Genomic DNA, 17,158 nt, shown 5'->3' on the forward strand with positions numbered 1-17,158 from the left:
ATATGTGTATATATATATATATATATATATATATATGTAAAAGAGAGAGAGCAGACACAGGGTGAGTTGAAGATGAAGGGAAGATATCTAAAAGAAATAAAATGAAATTAAGGGATGAGAGAGCAACATACTGAGAGAGGGAGATAGGGAAAGATAGAATGGGGTGGAGTATCTCTCATAAAGGTGGCAAGAGGAAGCAGTTCTGTGGGAGGAGGGGAGAGGGCAGGTGAGGGGGGAATGAGGGTGGAATGGCAGGTGAGGGGGAACTTGCTCTCATCAGATTTGGCCTGAGGGGGAATACCATACATACTCAGTTGGGTATCTTACACCACAGGAAAGAAGAGGGAGGAAGATTAAAAAAAAATAAAAGGGGGGGGGATGATGGAGGGGAGGGCAGATGGGGTGGAGGTAATCAAAACAAACACTTTGGAAAGGGGATAGGGTCAAGGGAGAAAATTCAATAAAGCGGGAAGGAGCAAGATGTAGTTAGCCTTTCACAACATGAGTATTGTGGAAGGGTTATACATAATGATACATGTGTGGCCTAGGTTGAATTGCTCGACTTCTTAGGGAGGGTGGGTGGGAAGGGAAGAGGGGAGAGAACTTGGAACTCAAAGTTTTAAAATCAGATGTTCAAAAACAAAAAAAGTTTTTGCATGCAACTAAAAAATAAGATACACAGGCAATGGGGTGTAGAAATTTATCTTGCCCTACAAGAAAGGAAGGGAAAAGGGGATGAGAGGGGAGGGGGGTGATAGAGGGGAGGGCTGACTGGGGAACAGGGCAACCAGAATATAAGCTATCTTGGAGTGGGGGGGAGGGTAGAAATGGGGAGAAAATTGGTAATTCAAACTGTTGTGAAAATCAGTGCTGAAAACCAAATATGTTAAATAAATAAATTTAAATTTAAAAAAAAATAAAGTAAGATTGTTAACCCTTTAAAGTTGCTTTCTTTGGAAAGGCAGATCAAAAGACCTGTGCTAGCAGCCCTTCTGTGTGCTGGTGTTATTGGCCTTGCACAGCCATAGTAGTGGCAAGCAGGATTGTTGTTACAAACTCCTCATTTATATATTAAAGGGGAAAGGGAAGCAAATATGAATTTATTAGTGCCTGTTAGATTTCAGTCACAGTGCAAAATGCTTTACAGATATTATCTCATTTAATCCTCACAGTAACACTGTCAGATAGGTATTATTATCATCCACATTTTACAGAGAAGGAAACTGAGGTAACAAGAAGTTAAGTGATTTGCCCAGGGTCACACTCCTAGTAAGTGTCTGAGGTAAGATTTGAACTCAGGTCCTTCCTGACGCTAGGCCCAATGCTCTATACACCATGCCACTTCACTGCCTCCAAAAAATATAAATTCTTCTATTTGGCATTTTAAGTTCTTTACAACCTGGCTTCAACATAACTCTTCAGGACTATTACACACTGCTCCCCTTCAAGCATTCTACGGTTCAGCCCAATTAACCTTTTGCTATTTCTCCCACATGAAATTCCACCTCCCCATCTTCATGCCTTTGCAAAAGCTTCCTTCCTATACCTGAAATGTACTTGCCTCACTGGAGACTCTTAGAATTCTTAGCTTCTTTTAAAGCTTAGCTCAGGTGCCACAGCCTACACTACACTTTTCCTGATCTTTTCAGTGGCTAGTTCCTCCCTCATCAAAATTCACTTTTATTAATATCATATCTCTTTTGTAAATACTTTTATGTGAACATGTTGCTTCCACCAATAGAATGTAAGATCCTTGAGTGCAGGGGCGTTTTCATCTTTTTCTTTGTATCTTAAGAATGGGAACTTTATAGGAGCTTGATACATGCTCATGGATTGATTAATTAAAAAGGCATAGATGGATTGAGATCAATGTGGATATAAGGAGAACAACCAAATCAGGGCCTCTTGAAATATTGAAGTTACTTTTTTGTGCACACCATAGGATATTTTAGTCAATTACATTAAGTATAAGCAACATTAGGCTGTTATTTAGATTGAGTCCTTTAAATACATGACATTTAAATTATATTGTACAACTGAACTAGATCTTTTTTGCCATTATGATGTAAAGGATCTTATATCAAATCAATCTTGCTTGCTTCTTCTAGAACCTTGGACCCAAATTTATCTTTCCTTTTCAGTGACTCATTCCTACCTACCTTAAAAAAGTGCAAATTGTCACACCCAAAGGAATAATAAAATATAATACCATTTTTTTTTACTTTACCCCTTCAGTCACCATGCTACCCTCCTCCATGGTTTGATTATCAAATTTCTAGGATGAGTACCCTCCACTTGCTTCTTCCTTATAACACATCCACTCTTCCTCAAATCTGACTTATATCTTGCTTTTGTTGAGTGAAAAACAATTGAAAAATTATCCTAAGAATTATAGGGTCAAAGAAAATATATCAAAGAAAAGATATCTGATTCTGGAGGTTAGAGTAATATATGTATGCTCTCCAACTTATCTGAAGAAATTAATTATTCCTTAAAATAAAAGACTTCATATGAAGAAAAAAAACAAGAAAATTAAAAGATCTGAAGGCTCTTAGAGGAATCCTTGCCTGTGGTAAGATGTTGTAATGTGGAAGAGCATGACATAGAAAAGAAAGGGAAAAAAGAACCAGTGAATACATGGAGCTAAATAATACATAGAACTCTCTGAGGAGTAAACAGTTTCGTTTCTTCCAAGGAATGAGAGTGGGGATCCGTGGCATCAGGAGAAATACCCCCTAGCAAGGGTTAGAGGAAGAAGAGACATATTTGAAGAGATTTGTAATGCTTCTTGACTTCTCAATGAATGGTAGTAAGATAACTATTTGCCAAATTGGTGAGAACAATACACACACCTATTATATTCTATATGTCCATATTCTATGTGTCTATATGTCTCATTCTATATGTCTATAATGGAGAACTTCCCAGTACTTACCAAACATGACATTCAGGATCAACTTTTGGTGATTACAGTAGATAGAAATGATATTGCTATTAGAACCTAGAAATTGTGTCCAGGAGTTGTATCATTCTGGGAAAGAAACTAAAAACTTTAGGTGTTTTTCATCAATTATAAATGATTAGAGGGGAAAGATTCAAAAGATAAAGGTAGGTTTGCGAAATGAATAGCTAATTAAGAAGATAATGTCTGAGAAAAGGAATTTAGATGTCTGAATGTGGGCTTAATATGAATGATGTAATCTTGACCAAAATGGAGTATGCATCTTTGAAAATACATCTATATACATCTATCTATAATCTATTTATATCTTGTAGATTAAAAATCAGATTAGGAGGAATTTAAACTAAAAAGGGATGGGGAGTGAGAGAAATGAGTTGGATAACATGGAGGGTAGCACTAAAAGGAACACAATATGTAAGAGAGAACATGTTTCTTGAGTGTAGGGATTGTTTCATTTTTGTTTTTTATATCCCCAGAATCTAGCACGGCCCCTAGAAAACTAGTAGGTGATTAATATGTAGTTGTTAATTGACTTCTTATTGAAAAATAATAAGAGTATATAAACCTAGTTGTTCATAGGAACCAAAATCTGAGAAGAGAGGAATAAGATCAATGACCCTTCATGATGAGTCACATATACACAAAATAAACTAAGTATCCTAATGGAAAGAGGGAAATGGGTTTTCATAGATATCACCAAGCCTTGATGGAATATGGAAGAAAATATTAAGAAATACTGTCTATATTTCTTAAAATATGTGTTTATGAGGAAATAAAAAATGGGGACAAAAGCAAGGTGGAAGGTAATGGCTGAAGATCAATCAGAAATGATGGTGTCATAGAAATACACTGGGTATTGTTAACACAGAAGGCAGAAATAGATGATGGATTTGGAAAACAAACTGTAAGCCTAGAGTAGAAGCATGGCATAGTAGTGATGTGGACTTCAATTATCTGGATTTATGGTGGAAATCTCTCTACTCTGAAACCAAGGCTTCTGGTACATTCTTGACTTGTCTTACTGATGATTTCATCCTTTAAACAATGGACTAAACAATGAGAGGAACTGATAGTCTGGAGATGATTCTGACCAATAAAAAAGATCTTGTTTCTCAATAAGAAAAAAAAGGAAAATCTTGGGAAGGTAAGTGATCATTCTAACTTAAATTCATGATGGAGGAGAGGGAGAATAAGGAGTTACTTTGGGAAATAGTGGTGCTCCCTACCTGGAAATTTTTAATGAAAGCCATGCAATTTCTTGTTGAGAATATCATAGAGAAGATTACTACTCAGATATGTTTTTAACTAGATGGCCACTGAGGTCCTTTCTGACTGTGATTCTAAGATGTGAGTAATGGAAATTACTTATGTAGAATTTTGAAGCACTAATTTGATCTATAGACTTGAATGGAATAATCATTACATTAACATCACCTAGTAAAAGCTCTCACTTCTCTCGGAGCAAATTCAAATTAATTTTATTCAAATTATATATTTTATCTCATCCTGAAATTACAAGTACACACTTACATGTTAGAAGTGATTCACCTTTACAGAGGTTTTGGAGCATATATTATGAGTTTGAAGAAAACTGGCTAGATGAAAGGCAACATTTTTCATGTCTGAGGTTTTTCCTGAGTCCCCTGAATTACCTTGTATTGACTCATGATTTACATGAGCTTCTAGTATGTGAGGTGAAAATCCTGTGGAGGATTTAAATGATGTGGATAGAATCACATAGGATGAAAAGTGTACCTTTGGATGGAATGCCTACATTGACGAATTATAGAATCAATGAAGTATTTAATTGTGTTACATTATGAAGTTGGTGAGAAGGGATTCGTGGTCTATGGATTTATGGATATTTTGCTCTTTGTTTAAATAATATCAAATCTTCCTAGGCAGAAGATACCTTTCATGCGATTTTGAAATTGTTCTAGTGTAACTTTTGTGGAAATGTTGCATATCCTTTTTTTCATGCTCAACAAAAATGCAAACAGGCACTTTTAAGACAAATGGGCCTGTCTTCTTCCAACAGCCCTGAGTTCCAAATCATTCCAAAGTTTGGAGGTCTCATAATCAAGTTATATAGACTTCAGTCCACTGTGGTCAAATGCTGGGTCAATCCCTCTTCCTTTAATTCCCCTTGAAATTCCTGGTCTCTATACAGAATAAAAATGGGGAGGAAAGAATGTGGACATGGTTCTACATCATTTGGACCACTAGACAATATGATCTGCAGTCATTCCACTGTACATATGAATACTCACATATATGCACAATAACCTTATCCATATCAGTAAATGATCTATCAATGAAATAACCTTATCCATGAACATATATTTGTGTGCATATGTATGTATGTAAAGTTACTGATACACACATCTATTGTCTATACATCTATTCTGTAGTGAATATACATCTACTAGTCTATGTTTCTGTTGGCTACCATGTTCTGTGGATTATACAAAAGTTTAGAAACAATTTTAGGTTAGTAAGAATATTTGCTAAGCATGGTTATAATCTAAAAAAAATGTTGTTGTCATTTCTATTTTCCACTTCTAGTCCCAGAAGTAAATTCAAGTCAGATGCCAAAGGAGTTAATAATGTGAACAGCTTCTATAGAACTTCCCTATAATTACTATCGTTTTTTAAAAGAGAATAAATAACTTGCAACACATCATTAGGTGTTCTATATAATTACAAAGACTGAAGCTCAGAACAGGTGTTTTATTATAGCAGGCTTATATATTCTTCACTCTGACAAAGTTATTTCAAGGTAATTTTTTTGAAGTTGAAGTTTAACACAACTTGCAAATACCTATTTATATATAAATCTTGCATAAATGTACTTAAATAGGTGAATGATACTTGGGGGGAGATAGAAACTAATTAAATATTTTCTAGATCAATTTTGAATGTTGGTCCCAACTCATAACAAAATGTAGTACAATGTGTATTTTCTTTAAGCTGGCAAACTAAAATTAACAGACATCTTCTCTGTCTTTATCACTGCATTAAGTAGTGTGATAGGTGCTAAGAAGGCTATGCTAAAAGTATAATGTGTAGTGGCCTCCATGTGCTTATAATATAATTAGAGAAAAATGACATAAATCAAATAATTTAAAATAGTACAAGACTATACATATATATGTATTGCTAAAGTATATAAGATTCAAATGCAATTTTGGACTGAGTTTGTTTAACTATCATCTGGAAATTGTTAATTGTCATCTTTGAGAATCAAGAAACTGGGATTGGGAATTCTTTCCTTCATTCTTGAGTTAACTGTCAATGAAAAAGGGTTTAAAGAGATATTTCTTTACAGAACAGGGTTTAACTCATCCTGTGGAAAAGCATGTGGTGGAGAAGATATCCTAAAGAGATTAGTAAGTCACTTTGACTGCCATCTTGAGAGAGTTGAATTGTTAGAGTAAGGCATCAGCAATAGCACTTAAGGGCTATAGGAAGTATAGACAATATAGGGCTATAATCTTCCTCAGAGCAGATACATTGCTGAAATACACAAATGTGTCATGCTATTGCTTGTTATACTACTAAATATTAAGAACTAATATTTCTAATAACATTAGTAAATATTAGTTTACTTAAGTAAACATTGGTTTACTTAAGCCTATAAGACCAGGTGGTACTCTGAGGCAGAGAGATGATGGAAAGCATGTGGGAAAAGATCTTTTTTCTGATTAATTTATAAACTGAGGATAAGACTCTGATCTAATTAAGTAAAGAGAGAGTGTTCATTTTTTTTTAATTTATAAGGAAATAGCAGAACACATTCCTCAATTTTCTTAGAACCTGGATAGAGAATTAATAGTGAAATGGACTAGTAGAAGCTACTAATGATTGGAAAGTCATCACCAAACACTGCTGTATAGAGTGTGTTATTCAAAGCCAAGCAAAGTAAATCTGACTATAATAGTACAGGGAAGCTCTGTGGAGGAGTTGGGACTTGAGTTGGGTCTTTAAAAGAGGATAGGGTTTCAGCAGGTGGAGGGGGGAGAAAGGGAGGGGGGAGGAAGACAGAGAGGGAGATGGAGAGGGAGTATTTTAGGCAAAAAGAACAGCATGAACAAAGAAGGAGAGACAGAATTGGTATGTTTGGAGAATGAGGAAACCAGCCACTAGAAGTTAAGAGTTCGTATTATGGAAGAGCACAAAAAAAAGTTAGATGAATTGACCAGCAAGATTGACAAGGATTTTGTAATCTAAGAAAAGGAGCTGTTTCTTGATTTTGTATGTAAAGGGAGTCATTAAAGTTTTGGGGCCACCCTGTGGAAATTACCTAATTCTTTATTTCCATATTAAAATGAAGTATCTATATCTCTTTCTCCTTTTTCAATTTAACTGCTTTGAAAATACATACCATCATTCTCCCCCACCAAAAAAAGAAGTAGGTTTAATATCATCTTCAAAAAGTTAAGATGAAATAAGCTATTTAGAATTTCAGAACAAAACAGAACAAAAACAGAAATCAAGCCAATTCATTAAGTTGATTTAAATTTAGATCTTATCTTTGAAGCAACCAGTATGTTATGGGGCCTTGGAACATTCCCAGGTTGCCAAACATGAAGGTATCTTGCTTCTCTATGTTCCCCTACCAAGTAGGTAAGAGCAGCCTTCTTCGACTGGCTGCAAAGAGTCTTTTAAAACTTCGAAACTGAAACAACTTCATTACTTATTTCCTACTGCATCCAGAGGTTAAAGATCACCTGTAGTTCACCTACACAATGAGTGTCATTTACTGAATTAGGAAAGAGGGATACCTTTTCCTTCCTTTCTCCTTTTAGGCCCTGTGGCTTGAATCTAAGAACTGGAAATTGAAAGATCCCCATCAATTGAGAGATGGCTAAACAAGCTATGGTATATCATTGTGATGGAATATTATTGTGCTATAACAAATGACAAACGAGGTGATTTCAGAAAAGCCTGGAAAGATTTACACGAACTGATGCAAAGTTAAATGAACAGAACCAGGGGAACACTATGCACAGGGACAGCAATATTGTATGATGAACAACTGTAAAGGAATTAGCTATTCTTAGCAATACAATGAAACAGCACAATTCCAAAGGACTCATAATGGAAAGCTATCTGCCTCCAGAAAAAGAACTGATGTTGCTGAATAAAAACATACTATTTTTCTCTTGCATTCGTATATCATGACTTAGCTACTTCCCAATTGATGGGTATCCCCTCAGTTTCCATTTCCTCGCCACCACAAAAAGAGTTGTTATAAATATTTTTGTATGTATGGGTCCTTTCTCTTTTTTATCTCTTTGGCATATAGACCTAGAAGGGGTATTGCTTGTTCAAAGTGTACGCATAGTATAACAACATTTTTCCCAAATTCAAAATTCCAAAATTGCTTTCTGGGATGGTTGGCTTAGTTTACGACTCCACCAATTTATTAGTGTACCTATTTTCCCACATCCCTTCCAGCAATTGTCATTTTCCTTTTCTGCTATCTTTAGCCAATTCTATGGCTGTGATGTGGTACTACATAATTTTTAAAATGTACATTTCTCTAATCATTAATGATTTAGAACAAGTTTATATGATTATTGATAGCTTTGATTTGTTCTTCTGAAACCTGTCTGTTCACATCCCTTGATCATTTATCAATTGAGAAAGGGTTCTTATTTTTATAAATTTGTCTCAGTTTCTTATAACATTTGAGAAATGAGGAGTTATTAGAGAAACTTGATGCAAAGATGTTTTTCCTGTTTCCTGCTTTTCTTGTAATTTTAGTTTTCTTTAGGCAAAATCTTTTTTTAAATTTTACATAATTAAACTTAACCATTTTACCTCCTATGAACCCCTCAGTCTCTTGTTTGGTCATGAACTCTCACCCTATCCATAGATCTGACAGGTAATTTCTTCTATGCTCCATTAATTTGCTTATGATGTCACCCTTTGTGCCTAAATCCTGTATCCATTTTGGGCTTATCTTGGCCTATTGTGTGAGATGTTTGTCTATGCCCAGTTTCTGTCAGTCTACTTTCCAGTATTCCCTGAAGTTTTAGTCAAATAGTAGACTAATTCTATTTAAACTATACCTTTCATTATGCTTTTTATTATTCTCCAAATTCCTTTAAGATGAATCTGAGTGTACAAACAACAATATAGAAAACTTTGTAGTTAAAATGTATTGATAATGAGTAAAATGAGATTTTAATTAGTTCTAGTTGCCCATAATTGATATGATTGTATGGATACATCATTCTATATGAATACTGCTCTAAGGAAGGAGAGGGAGACTATCCCCACTTAGATTGCTTTCCAGCTTTCTGATGCTTTATGACCTGATCCATTTTACATATGGAAAAAAAGGACTCATGACTTCCTGAAACTCTCAATAAGAATAACCTATATTGATATAGCACCTTTAGATTTACAAAGTCATTTCCTTACAACAAAGTGCATTTAGGAATGTCATCTGAGGATGAAGAAGGAAATGAGGCTCAAAGAATACAGAGACTTGTTCACAACTACCCAGGACTTCTGGCTCTAAGCACTGGACTTTTCCCACTACTCCATTCTGTCTTTTCATATTTAATGGAAGAAACTATGACTTAAAAGATAAGTAATGCCAGTAATCAGAACAAATTTATTTTCCCATTCAAACCACTTGGTCAAGGTTTTTTTTTTTGTGCTAGATCCTTAAATATTACACGCATGTGACAGGGAATATCAGCAGCTAGGAATGATTTTCGGTTGTGTAGGAGGATCTTTGTTGATAGAGACATAATTCATTGACCAATAAGAAAGAGTCATCAAAGGAGATAGTTTCTCTTTCATTCCATCTGTCTTAAAAATCACAGATATTTTCTGCAGTTCGATCAGACTTCTATAAAAAGAGCTGCTCACATTCAGCATGAATCAGGGAACTTTAGTGCTAGACTGATTTTGATGACACGACTACAGTTTGCTCAGATAGTTACATAATCGAGAATCATGAAGATGGCTCAGAGCTATGTGAAAAAAATAATCTTACTAGATGGTACAGATCCTGCCCTTGCTAAGTTGCCAGAGGACTGTTCAACTATAGGCTGAAAAAACAATTTGTTAATGTCCCATCAGCATCTTTATAGGCAAAACAATATTCCCCAAGCAACTGCCCTAAAAAATAAAAAGAATGCTTTTTGTAACCAGAGAGGTACTGCAACTTAGTTCTATTTTATAGCACTTGGGTGAAAAAGTTTATTAGAGACCATTAAAAAATTGCCCGTTACATTTCATGATATGCATCCATAAATATGTAATGCTAACTTTCAATTCTATATTAGTGAGCCTTGTTGTCATAAGTGAATTAGAGGGTGGAATGCTGTGGTCAAGAGGACTTTTATAATTTGCTTCAGAGTGAAAAAAGATTAATAATAAAGCAGACACTGAGTTTACATGTAAAATTATCTATCCATCCCTCCTTTGGTCCTCTTTCACTTTCTTCCTTTCATGGTATCTTTTATGTAAGAAGGATTGCTGTGTGCTGCTGAGTGGGAGAGGGGCAGGCTGGAGTATCTCCCACCTTGGTCCTATGTGGCATTGAATGCATGGCACTAGGATTAATTTTATCTCTTTTCTGTTTGATATAAGCCAAATAAATATTTTTGGGGAGGGTTGGCAAGGCAACTGGGAAGAAAAGGAGATCCATCAGAGAGCTACTACCAATATCTGGAGCCATTAGTAGCAATGGCTGAACTTGGTGAGGAGCCACTGAAGCAGTCAAGACACCTGGCCAAAAATAAGCCAGTTTGGGGTGTGGAGATAGGGTGCATGGGGTGCTGTTTTGTACCCTGCAGCGCAGCATGGGCACGTGGTTAGCAGCCCCACCTTCTCTTCCCACTGTGCAGAGTTGCCACTGCCCTTTGCAGCAACACCTGCAACGTTCAGGAAGGATGGAGAGGAGCGTATCATAGGCTCCCCCCTGTCCTTGCCGTCGGGACACCTAACTACAGTGGTGGAAGGGCCACGCACCAGCGTAAGATCCCAGGGAGAAAAGAGCTAAGTTTTTGGACAAATTTGCCAGAATAAGAATACTAGGAAATAAGAAAGAGTGACCTTCATTACTTAACCTGAAGCACACATTTTCCTCAAGCATTAATTGGCCTTCAACATCCTCAGACATGATGGAAAATAATCCTAGAGTAGACCACTGAGAAAGAACTGGCACTTTTTGAAAAAAAATGATGGAAGACTTGAATTTAAATGAAGATAAATAGGCACCATTGCATTGTGGGAAAAGAACTTCAGTATGAAAAAGGAAATGGGCATGCAGTACACGAATACTGCTTCTAAGGTGGGATGCCTCAAGAGTAGCAGACAACACCACAAGAATCCAAATGGGAACTGTGGAGGAAAGATTTGTCACATGCCTAGATTTCTTCCAGGTGTCTTTGACCATTAACCCTATCAGTTGGGTGGAAAATTGGACATGAAGGTCTTGGGTTATTGCTGGATATTTTGGGAAGAAAAACCTGATTCATAGCAAAATCCAGGAAAAAATTCTAAGGAAGATTCAGCACAAAGTCATACAGTGTTTGAAGGCTTTGATGAACAGGAAGCATGGTTTGGAAAGACTTACGAGAGAAGAAAAGTGTCTGTCATTATTGGCCAACGCCACAAGCAAGCAAACACGATGGTGGATGTTGTTAAACTTCTTTCTGCAATATGTATTGTTGGAGAGGAAAATATCCTTGAAGAAGTTTTAGAAGCCTTACTAGAGCTGGAGAAGAAGAAACAAATGGATAGGTTTTCTTCAGTTGTGGAAAGTCTTCAGGAAAATTCGGTTCAATAGCAAGAAGCTTGTATGCAACTTATCAATGCTCTGATGATTTAGAGTTCAGATTTCACATCAGAAATGAGTTTATGGGGCAGCTGGGTGGTGCAGTAAGTAGAGCACCGGCCCTGGAGTCAGGAGGACCTGAGTTCAAATCTGGCCTCAGACACTTGACACACTTACTAGCTGTGTCACTTAACCCCAATTGCCCTGCCTCCCCACCTCCAAAAACAAACAAACAAAAAATAGAAATGAGTTTATGCATTTGAGCATTGAAACAAATACTGCCTAATTCGAAGCAGATCAAAAGTAACAGTCTAGATATCAAGCTTAAAGTGCTTGATGAAAATAATGAAGAATTTATTGAGTTCTCTGATTGTTTAGAAGATACTAGAGCTGAACCTGATGAAGTGAATGATGTTGACAATATGTTGTGGAACACAGTGAAGGAAACAAGAACAGAAAGATATCTTCTGTGTATACTTCAATTTCTTTTGCTCATCAAAATGATTATTTCATAGGACCACAGTATTTCAACTTAATTGAAGAATGCATATCTCAGATAATATTATATACAGATGGAAGATATCCTGATTTTACATATCAAAAAAAATTAGATGTAGATCTAAGACAATTTGTAAATGCTTGTGTTGATCAAGCAAAAGTAGAAGTTGAAGAAAAAGCATCAGAATTTTCCAGGAAATTTGAAAAAGAATTTACAACTCACCAAGAAATTCAGCCCCAAGTACAGAAAAAAAGAAAAGAGGATCACTGAGCTCCAAGCAGAATTCCAGGCTTTTAAATCCCAGTTTGGTGCTTTGCCACCTGGTTCAAAAACTTCTTTGCCACAGTCAACAGGAGATTTAACTGATCACCAATTACCTCCTCCACCATCTCTGTCACTGGGTCACCCCTACTTCCAGGAATGCCAGTGGCTTTTGATACTACTCTTCCTCCACCACTCCCTCCAGGATTTCTTGGAGTATGGCGATCTCTTCCTCCATTAACACTGCCATTTGTATTGAAACCAGAAAAAGAATTCAAACCTGAAACCACTATGACAAGACTGAACTTTTTAAAGACCAGACCTCATGAAATGACTGTTTCTGGTTAGAAACAAATGAGAACAAGTATGAGGACACAGACTTGGTCTGTAAATTTGAAAATATGTTTTGCTGTTGCAGAAAAGAGAAAAAGGAAGAGAAGGATTTTGCAGAGAAGAGAACAACAAAGAAAAAAAATTAAAGAACTGAAAGTTCTGGATTCCAAAATTGCCCATAAACTTTCAATCTTTCTGGGTTCTTTTCCTGTGCCATATGAAGAAATAAAAATAATGATATTGGAAGTAAATGAAACACAATTGGGAGAGTCTATGATTCAGAACTTAATAAAGCACCTTCCAGATCAGGAACAGCTGAATTCACTGTCAAGAATGAATATAATAACCTATGTGAGCCAGAACAATTTGCAGTTGTAATGAGCACAGTCAAAAGACTATGGCCCATGTCTGAGTGCCGTTCTCTTTAAACTTCAGTTTGAAGAGCAGGTGCACAGCCTCAAATTGGACATCATGGCTGTCAGTGCATCCTGTGATGAGATAAAGAGGAGCAAAAGCTTCAGCAAGTTATTGCAACTTATATTGCTAATGGGAAACTACATAAATTCAAGTTCCCAGAATGCCCAGACCTTTGGGTTCAACCTTAGCTCTCTCTGCAAACTAAAGGACACAAAGTCAGCAGATCAGAAAACAACATTGCTCCATTTTCTAGCTGAAGTTTGTGAGGAGAAATAGCCAGATATCCTGAGTTATGCTGATGATTTCAAGCATATAGACAAATCTAGCAAAGCCTCTGCAGAAAACCTGGAGGAGAACTTGAAACAGATGGGAAGGCAACTTCTACAGCTTAAGAAGAATTTGGATTCCTTTCCTTCCCCTGAGGACAAGTATGACAAGTTTCTAACAAAGATGTCCAGTTTTATGATCTCTGCAAAAGAACAATTTCAAAAAATTTCAAGAATGTATGAAAAAATGGAAAACATGTAGAGAGCGTAATGGGCTACCTGTGCTATTGACATGAAGAAGGTATCTGTGGAGGAAATTTTTACTGATTTAAATAACTTCAGAACTATGTTCATGCAAGCAATGAAAGAGAACACCAAACAAAGAGAAGCTGAGGAAAAAGAGAAATGTGCCAGGATAACCAAGGAAATAGCAGAAAGAGAAAAAAGCAGAACATTAACAAAAAAAGAGAAATGATTAATAGAAATGAAAACTGAGGGGACTGAGACAGGAGTTATGGATAGTCTGCTGGAAGCCTTGCAGTCAGGTGCTGCTTTCTGAGACTGAAGAAAAAGGACACCAAGGCTTAAAGATATCTGACAATGTCTGTAGCAGCAAGCACCCTGGCTCATCCAGGATGGCCTGCTATCACAGGTTCTTTGATCTGCTTTACTAAGAAAGATAGCTTTTTAAGGGGTCAACAATCTTCTTTAACTACATTCACTAGTTCAGAGGAAAAGTCAGTACCCTGAATGTCAGAGAAAATACAAGCAGAGAAATTAGCATAAAGACCAACAGACAGGGCTCTGACTGCCTGAATCAAAGCAATATTGCCATACACTTTACATACATCACTGAATTGAGAGAGCCTTTAACTCTGAGCAGTTGTGGGCCAGGGAGTCTGAACATATGACTACTTGGAGTCTCAACCAAGAAATCGCAAGATCCTTTTCATAAGTGAACCCCCAAAGCAAAATACAAGCTCAGAGTATAAATACACTTCTCAGAGCCAGAAGGCATCACAACCCTTATGACTCAGTGCCTAATCAATTTAGTACCAAAAAGTGTGAAAACCTTCCTGCAAGCAAGCCTCCCCTAAGCAAGCTTCCCTTAATGGACTCCACTTGAGGCCTATTAATGGGCAGGAAAGATCTTCATATACCATTAACATTACAATGTTACAGTCCAATCTCACACAGGCCTGTTCTGAAAGCATGTAGCCATGAGAACCAGAAGAGGCAAGAAGAAGCAACTGGTGGAAGGGTCCCATTTCTATCACAAACTCAACCAGGACTCCTGCTGTCAAAGAATTTAATTATAATCAAGATACTCATTCATCCACACTGAGGATCGAGGACATTGGGAAGAAGGAGACAAACATGGAAGACATTGAAGAAAAGGAAATGGAGCTCCTTCGCTCTGTTTTTAAAACTCACTTCCTGAAGTGGAAGCTCTGCTGGCAAGACTTTAAGCTTTATGAATTCAGTTGATAAAAATGATTAAGCAAACTATAATGCCATACTATGCTTGGCTGCAACACTTTTTAAAATGCCTTACTTTTGTATAGCTGGCTTTATATAGTTATGCATTTTTAAAGTATATTACAATTCTAAAATTCATATTTGTAATGCTTTTGCTATATGTTTGAGACCTTGTACAAAACTATAATTGGCTTAATGTCTTTTGTTGACAATCTGTTCCACTATGGTTGGAAAGAGAGATTGAATTATATATAATATTCACAGGTAGGTGACTACTCTATTCAACAATGTTTTCTTAAAGAAAATATATGATATGCCAGTAGGTCTAAATAATTATATTTCATTTGCCATCTATGTTCAGTTCATTGAATCATAATCTCTGAACTGAACTCAATGTATACATGCATGTATGTTTATATATATATATATATATATATATATATATATATATAAATTCTTTCTGTAGATATGATCTGCATTCTATCATTGTAACATCAGAAATATGAAACAGACATGTAAAATTACTAGTAGACACATTATAATATTGCTGAATTCAGGTTGATTAGCTTCTTCGGAACAGAAAGGCATATCAAGCTCATTTCAAATAGATAATGTATGAAGACTATACAACCTAAGCTTGTACACAACACAGACACATTTATATAAAATGAATATATTTTATAACAAAATTTTGCTCCTGAAATTTTATAACAGTTCTAGAAGACATTTTTTAGCTTTCAGTCATGGCTGTGTGTATCAGTAAGACAAGATTCATCACCTTGAGGATGACCATGAACATGCCTGTATGGTTCAGAATTGCAAAGTATGAAAAAACTCTCTAGGTAGAAGGCAGAGGAAGTATAACATTTATTTAAACACCAGAGCATCCAATCCCAAGACAAATAACCTCAATTCAATATAACAGTAATTATATTCCAAAACCAGTAAGCTCACCTCAATGTAGCAACAAGGAAATTATAACACAGTATTATAGCAAGGAACCAAGTCATCCTGTAACCTTCCCCACTGCTAGGGCCTTCCCGTAAACATCACTCATGAATCCTAACTGTCTGCTTGCCTGTGTCCTCTCCCAAAGTTCTGAAAGCCCTTGCAGTTCTCGGAGTCCTTGAAGTCTTCTGGATTCTCAGTTCTCCAGTCTCTGGATGCTGTGGATTCTCAGTTCTTTGATCTCTGCAACAATCTGGTCTGCACTCTCTACTCTTCAGTCTCTCTCAATGCTGGCTCTCTCAATGCTGGCTCTCTCAATGTCTGTTCTTCAATGTCTGCTGCCTCAATGTTTTCTTGATGTCTGCTTCTCACTTCTGCTGCTCTCACGCTCTGGACTCTTTTTATGTACAGTTCTAGCCGGCATCTGACTGGCTAGAACTCAGGTCTCTAATTGGCTGAATTCATGCACATCTGATTGGCTGGAACTCAGTGCACATACAATTGGCTCTGGTCTTAGCATATCTCCTTAGGGCCTTGAGGGCTTCACACCTCTCTCATGACCTAATTAGCAAAAGGGTGTGGGCCTGGGGTCTCCCACCTAGTAAGTAAAGGGAGTAAGTAAAGGCCCTATTTAATGGATGGGGAAGATCTTTAATCACATTAACACCACACTGTGGTACAAAATTATCATTTTGTTATTTCCAAACTGTGCATTTTTTTGATGTCATGAGCTAACAATATTGCAGGTTTTATAAACTACATGACCATCAATAACTTTTATAGGTAGGTTTTAATAAATAGTTTTTCTTTTTAAAATGTTTTATATAAAAATAAGGGCATTGCTATTCTGTTAATTTCTTATCAAAGAAAAGAAACGTCTTGCACTAAAGGGGAAAAAAAAGCCAGTTTGAAATCTTGTGAAAAGGTGAGCCTGGTGGAATTTCTAATGGGAGAAAAGGGCTCCTGCACTGAGCAGGAGCAACATGCCATTAGGCCCCACATGTTCTCTATACATGGGCCCCACTAGCATGGTTACTTTAAGACTGAACCCACTCTCCCCTGGATATGTACAAAAGGGAGTATATTCCACCTGGTTGAGGGATGGTTTTGTAAACTTCTGTCTTTGCTCCATTTTCCTGGTAAATATCCTTCAGCAAAAGTTAACTGATATCAATTAATTAATTTGGATG

At 36.5% G+C, this 17,158-nt stretch overlaps 1 pseudogene; it reads left to right on the top strand.

Annotated features, from left to right (window-relative positions):
• Nucleotides 1-10,672: 10,672 nt before the first annotated feature.
• LOC118838258 lies at nucleotides 10,673-15,019 on the top strand (annotated as a pseudogene).
• Nucleotides 15,020-17,158: the final 2,139 nt, after the last annotated feature.

This window comes from Trichosurus vulpecula, chromosome 1, assembly GCF_011100635.1.
Source record: "Trichosurus vulpecula isolate mTriVul1 chromosome 1, mTriVul1.pri, whole genome shotgun sequence".
Lineage (NCBI taxonomy): Eukaryota > Metazoa > Chordata > Mammalia > Diprotodontia > Phalangeridae > Trichosurus > Trichosurus vulpecula.